We start from the raw sequence: 8,839 nt of genomic DNA on the forward strand, positions 1-8,839 counted from the left end.
TTAATCAAATTTTAGCGTGTGAGTGTGAGTGAGAAGTAGTGGACAGCGCTGACATCTTCCCTTAGTGAGGGTGTTGGCGGCTGCGTCAGTTTGACATATTGTTATCTCCTTTTCGGTCCCTCACTCACTCCTCCATCTTACCCTTCTCCTTCCCTCGCTCGGCCTCTCCTATCATAATATTCTTGCACCTGTTTCCTGCCATGATCTGATACCTGTATCTTGTAGGGCTGCACGATATATCGTGTCGTGACGATAATCGCCATATGCGCATGCGCGATATTCACATCGCAGGACGTGCGATGTGAATAAAATGTATTTTAAAACAAAAAGTAAAAAAAAGGTTAGGACTTGTGATATTAAGTAGGCAAATTAACTCAAACACGTCATGTTACAATTATTTTGCTTCTTGCTACAAAAGGAAAACTTGTGCGGCTCTCATGTCAGGGGTACTTGAGTGAGTGACAGCAAACCACCAATCACAATCAAATCTCCAAAGCAAACGGACCCCGAGATTAAAGGTAAAAACAGTGAATAAAGTCGTTTCATGTGTTTCTCCAGGGCAGTTCGGCGCTGCTAACCGAGCTAGCTCAGCTTGTTGCTCTGTTAACTTAAGATCCAGACGTCCGTGACTAAAATCCTTCATCCGGTTAAATATAGTTAAAAAAATACCAATTGTTTAGCATTAAAGTTCAAGAAAGGATGGATTGCGAAAAAAAAACGCTATTTTCTTTAATTCCTGTATGTTTTCATATATGTATCGCAGGGAGGGGGAAATCGCAATGTCAGTTTTTTCCAATATCGTGCAGCCCTAGTATCTAGAGAAGCACCTGTGATAATGAAATAATCTTTAATTCATCTCTGTTTCTCTCTCTCTCCAGCAGTGGATGCGGTGCCGGTACAGAAAGATGGGGATCAGGTAAAAATTGTATTATCTTTTTTTCTTCCTATTGTCTCATTTCTGCACATCTCAATCTTTTTTCCCATTTTGTTGAAAGCCACTGTGACATAATGCAAAACACAGCAGGGCTGGTGTCCTCAGCTCTCCTCTTTACGTCGGAACAGACCACAGTCAGAGAAATGGAGATGTGTGATTGTGTTTTTTTTGCTCGCCTCAAATCTGTATGGAGGGGATAAAAAGGAGAGCTGTTACTCACCCAGAATGCCCTCCTGCTGTTTGACGGCCAGGCCTCTGCCTCATGAAAGGTCGCACAGATCTAAACTCTAAACACAGACAGGTGTGTATCGTTTTACTGCAGTACAGTACAGCAAATATACAAACAGTGAGAAGGTTTCATTGTTTTGCCTCTGCCCTTCAATTCCACCAATTTGCTAAATCAAAGTCTGTTTAAAAGTGAAGACAAGTATTAAAACGCCTTCCATGTCTCCAGAGGTGGCTGTGTGATTATATATTGATATCTATCTTATATATAATATGATAAATTGTGACATGACATGAGTCAGCGTCGTTTAAGGGTGAAGAAGACAAATTCTAAATAGAGAGAAATCTGTGGTTGAGGAATTAGAAATTATTCAGAAAAAAAGGATATTCATAATTACTAGCATAACCCAACTCAATCTGACTGAACTGCAGTCATTGTGGGTAATGTAGGGAAAGTAAGGAAGGAGGAGGCTTGAAATAAAAATGACGTTGGTTTTGGCTGTATGTAGTAATGTTCTTTTTTTCCTTTTTAAACTTACCATCAATTTAACTAAGGATGTGAAGGATGCTCAGACCTTTGTATTAACAGGATAATGCCCAATTTTATGAAAATGCACCAGGACAATCTTCCCTACATAGACTTGAAACCGAAGTATTTCAGGTCAGACAGCGGGTGTATGGGTCAGGAGTGGTTGGCACACACACGGTGTGGCTTCAACCCACTTTTATTTTCAATATTGAGTAATCTTAATATTGACATTTGGTCAATAACATGTATTTTTAGATTATAATAAACAGATATTGCATATGTCAGAGGCAGATGATTAATTGTATTTATTTTTATGATAATTATTTATCATCATTGAGTAATTATCAAAACAGTTGATCGTTTTCTGTAGCTCAATAAACCGATAAGGGTGTATTTGCTGAGTTATTCTTATCTTAAGAAGCAGTAATGTATCACATATTAACCTTACTTTCCTACTAAATGAGTATGGTGGATAACCATTCAAAAGTTGTATTGTCCCATGAAAATGTAAAGGACTTTTAAACCACATAGCAGAATGTTATTTACAAATTCTGAATACGTCTCAATATCCTCTCAAATCGTATATCTGTATCAGGCTTCAGAAAGGTTATATTAGCCAAACCTTTGTTTATTCCTGTGTGTATGCCTGCACTCTCATGAATGGTTGTGCGTGCGTCTGTGTGTGTGTGTGTGTGTGGTTGTGCGTGTGTGTGTCTGTGTGTGTGTGTGTGTGTGTGTGTGTGTGTGTGTGTGTGTGTGTGTGTGTGTGTTGTTGAGCCTATATGTGCGTGTGCATGTGTGCATGTGTGTGTGTGTGTGTGTGTGTGTGTGTGTGTGTGTGTGTGTGTGTGTGTGTGTGTGTGTGTGTGTGTGTGTGTGTGTGTGTGTGTGTGTGTGTGTGTGTGTGTGTGCTTGTGTGTGTGTGTGTGCCTGTGTGTGTGATAGTCTCTTACCAAGGCCACAGAGCTGCTCTCCCCAGGGCTCAGCCTATTACTGAGCCATGTATCACTTCTCAGCTGTGGGCCCTGGGGAGAGAGAGGGAGAAAGACAAAAACACAGACATCCATCTTATTGTCTCTCCATCACTGGCGGCTGCTTTCTCTTCTTTAGTCATTTTTCCTCATACACAAGGGTTGGAAGGCCAACATGCACCTGTAGTTTTATAAGTTATAGATATTATTAAGGTATATTTGTTTAAATGACTGCTAAGTTAGTTACAACGCATAAGTTAAACAGCAAGATGGAAATTACATGTAGCATCTATCCCACTGATTTCTGTCCGCTTCCCTCCTGCCTGGAGAAAACAGGAGGGGATTTATATGAATATTGCTTATATTTTTGGTTCCGTGTTTGCATTCGGTGGGCACAGCATCATTAGCGGATTTCTTTATTTTTTATTGAGTGCTGCTCCTCTTGAGCTCTGATCCCATGGCAGCCCTCAAGTTGTTTACTTCCACAAACACGACTCCTCTGCGTAATTTATAGACCTCCAGAGAGGGAGGCCTGCAGGTGGAGAGGGATATAAAAAAATATAGCTCAGGGATATGATTTAGACTCAAATGGGGAGCTAAGGACCATGTGCGACAAACAAAACCAAAACTGACAGAACTGACAAAGTAAATAGTCTCCAGCCAGATTCAGAAACGCAAATACACTAATTATAAAAGTTGAATGAAAAAATGACAGGCTGTGAGAGAACACAGAGAGATCTAAACATCAAATAGAGTTAACAAAATAGTACAATTTAAGAAATCTAATCTTCAGAAAATACCTAAAAAATAAGGCTAAGTGTCTTAATTCATGCTAATCAACTGTGCTTTGAGCTAAATGCTACATAGGCATGCTAACATTCTCAAATGTACAATGCTAACATGCTTTTTCCTAGCAGGAATAATTGTTTACCATAGTCCTCGTCTTAGTTTAGAGTGTAAGCATGCTAATGGTTGCTAATTAGCACTAAACAAGTGCATCTAAGGCTGGTAATGTCGGGTTTTGCAGGTATTTGGTTATAATTCAAATAGTCTACATATTGAACTTCTATATGAAAAGTTAAGGGGTCACAACTTTAATTACAACGTTCTTGAAGGGGGCATGAATGTGTGTAGTAAACCTAGCTTCATGGCGGCACCAGTGAGAAAGTCAGGGTATCTCTAAAGTCAGTAGGATTCATCCTGTGGACACCATGAATGTCTGCAAATTATTTTATTGCAATATGTCAAATAGTTGAGATAGCGTCAACGTTTGCCAACAGATGTTTGAAAATGTGTCCTTGTTTTGTACTGCATTAAGCAATAATCAACTGAAAACTTCACCACAGACACAAACAACAGCTCAAGTTGTACTAATGATTGGGAATGTAAGCTATGAGCTCATCATGCTGGACCCACACATTACAACGCTATCAACTTCAGCGAGGAAAGGCCCCTGCAGCACAAGCCTCTGGAAAAGGCACATTAACTGAAATATTAGCCTATTTGTGGTTCCACTAAAAGTCTGATCAATAGAGAGTGCTCCTCTCAGATCTCCTCTGAGGATAAACGCCAGCCAAATTCACAAAAAAGCCTGACCAAAAGGATGGAAAACAGATCTAAATGATATAGGGTGCAGCTTAACTAAAGACTTAATGTTCGGCCATTAGTGTTTTTCCTCAGTTCAGGGCTTCAATTTAGTTTCTAAAAAACAATACATTTTCTTGAAAGCTGTGGCTAGACATTTGGTCATTATTTGATTTTTTTTAATGTTTGCCATCAGCGTTTGAATGTTTCTGAATTGTAAAAACTTCTGAAACCGCATTAAAATCATGTAACAGCAAAGCTAATGAAGTTCTTAAAAGATATTCAGCTCTGAAAGCAAAATAATCCCACAGTGTTAAATGTTTTAATTCAGTTGCTTATCTTGCATGCATTACAAAATCCTATCACTGGTTTCTATTATACACTTTAATAATACTACTTATTTTATATCCTTATGTCACGTATTGTTCCACTGAACCACTCATATGAAGCAGCCAAAGAAATATGAAATTAAAAAGACCTCCTAACCGGAAAAATTAATCCGCCACGGTGTTTTTTTTTGCCTCCCTGAATATATTCTTAAGCGTTTAATGAATAGCTGTTATTATTGTAAGTTCAATATTTTGTCAAATAAACGACTTGTGTATATATTATGATATTATTGCAGTTGAATGATTGGTAGTATTCTCCTGCTATGACACATGATCCACACTACATTATATTGTAAGAATGCAGTGTTACCCTGAGAAGGTAAACGGGTATAGAAAAAGGACAGATGGATAGGTAGTCATTATTTTGTAAACTGCCTTCTTCAGGAAAATGCTTTATGATGGCATAATTGTGATTCAACCAGCTGGGCACAGAGTTAAATGTTGAGCTGAGAGACCTCCAACGTTATTGTGGCTGAATGGATTTTTAGTTTCATTTGCATTATGCTGCCATATTTTACTTCCAATCAGGAAAATACAATATTGGCAAGGCTACAGGGAGAGGCGCAGCTGTTGTATACTTTATGGAGTCGATCTGAATACAAAATATGAGCAAACACTTATTACAAAGAAGGCGATGACGCCTCATTTTTTGTCCAGGAGAGCTTAACATTCACACACTCAGGGGGGTGTCTGAGTCCAAATCCTGCAACCTCTGACGCAAGCTGTGTTAAACACACACAGTCCAAGGACAGAGATGACACCTCTATTACCAGTTCCTCACACGTTCAACTAAAATCCTGATTAAAACCTCCTACACTGTTTTTGTCCCATTCATTTAAGATACTATGACCCTGAACATTGTTGCGATTGCTTTTCCTGAATAAATAACTTGTAAAGGGCAACACACAATGTTCGTCCATCAAGCACAACATAACAAAGTATCTGCAAAGGCTGACAGGGTTATCCAAGACACAGATTGACTGATCAGCTGGGCCAGCTGCTGAGATTATTGATGGATGTTTAAAAGAAAGCTGGATGCAGCTGAAGGCTTTTGGGACCGAATGAGGGGAAAAAAAGGGTATTTATGTGTTTGTAGTGGAAGGTACAATACATCTTTCCTAATGATTTGATGGGAAAAAGTATTTCTAGGCTGTGTGGCTGTGATCACAAGATGGATCATAGTAATTCCAGGGTTTGGCTACTATGTACATTTATTACAATTTTTGATAAAATGTACTGGGATAAACTCACTGTGCTATATCCTTACCTCGTATTGAATAAAGAAAATGTATTTTTTAAGCCATCCTAATGGCGTAACTCTAGCACTCACTCAGTCCATCACTTTGGTCCAGACATAAATATCTTGTGAACTGTTGGTTGAGCTGCAAAATTCATTGTCCCCAGAGGATGAATCCTGCTGTGTTATCTCAGCAAAATATCTGAGCAACTATTGGATGGATTGGCATGAACAACGGTCCAAAAAGTCATGTCCCCCGATACAAATGTAATGTATGGTCATCGTCCTTCGTGTTTGGTGCTAGTAATCAAATGGAGAATATGGTACGGTTAAATGGCATCAAATACTGTTTAATGGATCAGTAATGAGCTAAAAAAGCTATAAATTAACTAAATCTAAATATTTTTGCTACCATTAATTACCGTTACTTCTGCTCAGGTTAATCATTTTATAGGTTTTCACTTTCACAATATGTTATTAAGTAAAGTTTATTTTATTATAAAAATGCATCAGAGACTACAGTTGTAAATCTAAACAAGGTTTAAATACCACATTAGTCCATAGCTTCTGCAGATTAGGTTAAGTGGTCGAAAAGTAGTTTTACTATTAACATGACACCATCGGGTCGGCAGAGGTTATAAAGTACGAAATATCCCTTTTACATCGATACATTAACATTTCATTAGACAATTCCTAGACGCACAAAAAGGAATTGCTCTTTATTTAATTCTTATGAGTGACAATCGAAACCATTATTTTTCAAACTAATAATGAGGTGGTTCCTCCTCCTATCTCTGAGTGATTTATTCTAGTTGTTGAAAAATGAATTTGCCTCGTTCAAAGCTGCAGGCCTACTGCTGAGCATGTTCATTAGCTTTAGGGATTATATAAACCATTATTCAATTATACAGTTTAGTCTTTCAGCTGTGTGAAATTAACACAGTGAGTCTTATTGATTATTGCGTTAAAAATGTCCCTAATGTTAATTCTTATTATATAGTTTTGCTCCGGATTAGTTGTGACGCAGGTGTGCATGCCACTGTATCTGTATACATTATTCCCCGGATATTTCCCTGCACTTGTTAATAAGGATCACCTGACACAAAAACCCAACAAGACGATTGGTGAAAGGCTTCTCTAAATCCTTCTGCAATCTCAGCGGCTGCTTTGTTAGAGGAGGATTATTCATCTTATTCCTCAATCACATGTCGTGAAAATAAAAATCACTGACATGAATATTACATCGATGCTTCCCAGAAAGCGAAAGGGGCCTTCATGTTAATCGGGGCAAGAAGGCCTTAAACCAAGTCAGACCCAAATTCACATTCATAAGAAATATTCTAGTTATAGATTCTCTGAGCCCAGCAGCTGCTGATTAAAGCATGAATACATTCAAAGACGGAGGCCGAGTTCCATCTTAATGTTTTATCACCACTGCTTTGCCGCTTTCTGAAAGGTGGTTTTCCACCAGCAATGTTATCACTGTATTAGCATTTTTATTATTATTTGGTGTGCTTCTTTGGATGGCCTTGTGGGAATGAATGATGCGCATTAATAGCTTCTCAAGATTAGATTTTTATGTAAAAACTCATCTTTTGTATATTCTAAATCACACAATTGAAGGTTCAATAGGAGAGGAACATCTTCCCTCACAATGAAATGCGGTTCATTCATAAATCTAGGGTATGAATGTGTTACTACTGTTGGCTTTGGGCAATTCTCTGCTGACAGAAAATAGCATATCATGACAATGAGTAGTACAAAATCATAAGCTTTAGTGAATATGTTTGGTATTTAACTGATATGTATTAGAGGACTATTAAGTGATACGTTTATAACAGTTGACTCAAATGTATTCCATTTTATGACAAAAAGTGTCCCTGCCAAGCTTTACAGTTAATAGAAAAACTACACATACAGCAGAGACAGGAGGACCAGAGAGTGGCGTGCGTTAGTAAGGTTGGTGTATTTTGTAAAAGCTGTATTATTGCAAGATTGTTATTCTTAACCATCCTGAGGGCCTGAAATGGAGGCCAAACCCCGCCCAGAGAGTGATTTGTCTTTCTTTATAGCTATTAGTGGGTGTAGGACATCATAAGCCCTTCTGTTATCATTACTTTTTTCATATCATAGGACATTGATTATTTTAATTTCATTTAGCCGATGCTTTTATCCAGAGCAACTTACAATAAATGCAATCTATCATGAAGATACAAACTCAAACAGCAAGAACATTAGCTTTGAACAAGCCAACTCTTTTGAAGTGCTAGTGCATTGGCTTCAAATAAGCCAAACCATTTTAAGTGCTACTGTACATACAGAATTTAGAAGGTTGGCCAGCTAGACTCAATAAATGCTGCTGTGCAGTTTAGAAAAGTATCAAATATAATCATCTTCAAGAAGAATAAAGCCAAAACATTAAAGTGAAGTTTGTCTCAAAACTGGCATTGACTTTGATAAGTTTAGGGCATTTTCCGTGTCACCTCTCATGCAGACTAATGTGTAGTGTTACAACTGTTATAACAAGCTTAAAGTGCCAGCAGTGAAACTCTTGGGGTGCTTAGACAAAGGGCAAATCCCTTTTGACATCAGGGTATTCTCGGCCGGATTTTAAAATGTTCCCCCCTCCCTTTGTGCTTATTGTACAGCATGATTAATACTCCTGGTTCTCTCTCTTTGTATGTATGTGCATGAGGACACACGATTGAGGCGTCCAGGTTTAGTCTACATCACATTTGCCGTTGTCCCTAGCAACAGGGTCACTGCTGAATGGTATCCATTGGTTACCTAAACATGCTGGGCAGTGTAGATGGATAAAAAGGAATGGTGCAGCTGACAGCACATACACAACAAACTATACTCAACTTCTATGTACCTCCTGTCCCATTCCACGAACACCCTGTCTCTTTATACACCATGACTGAAAGCCATTTCCCTGTTAAACATTGTGATATCAGGCTTGGTTTACAA

At 38.3% G+C, this 8,839-nt stretch overlaps 1 pseudogene; it reads left to right on the top strand.

Moving 5' to 3' along the window:
• Positions 1 to 884: 884 nt before the first annotated feature.
• Positions 885 to 8,839, top strand: part of LOC104962368 (uncharacterized) — a 23,892-nt pseudogene continuing 15,937 nt past the window's right edge.

Source organism: Notothenia coriiceps, unplaced genomic scaffold, assembly GCF_000735185.1.
Source record: "Notothenia coriiceps isolate Sejong01 unplaced genomic scaffold, NC01 NC01_scaffold00034566, whole genome shotgun sequence".
In the NCBI taxonomy this organism is placed as follows: domain Eukaryota; kingdom Metazoa; phylum Chordata; class Actinopteri; order Perciformes; family Nototheniidae; genus Notothenia; species Notothenia coriiceps.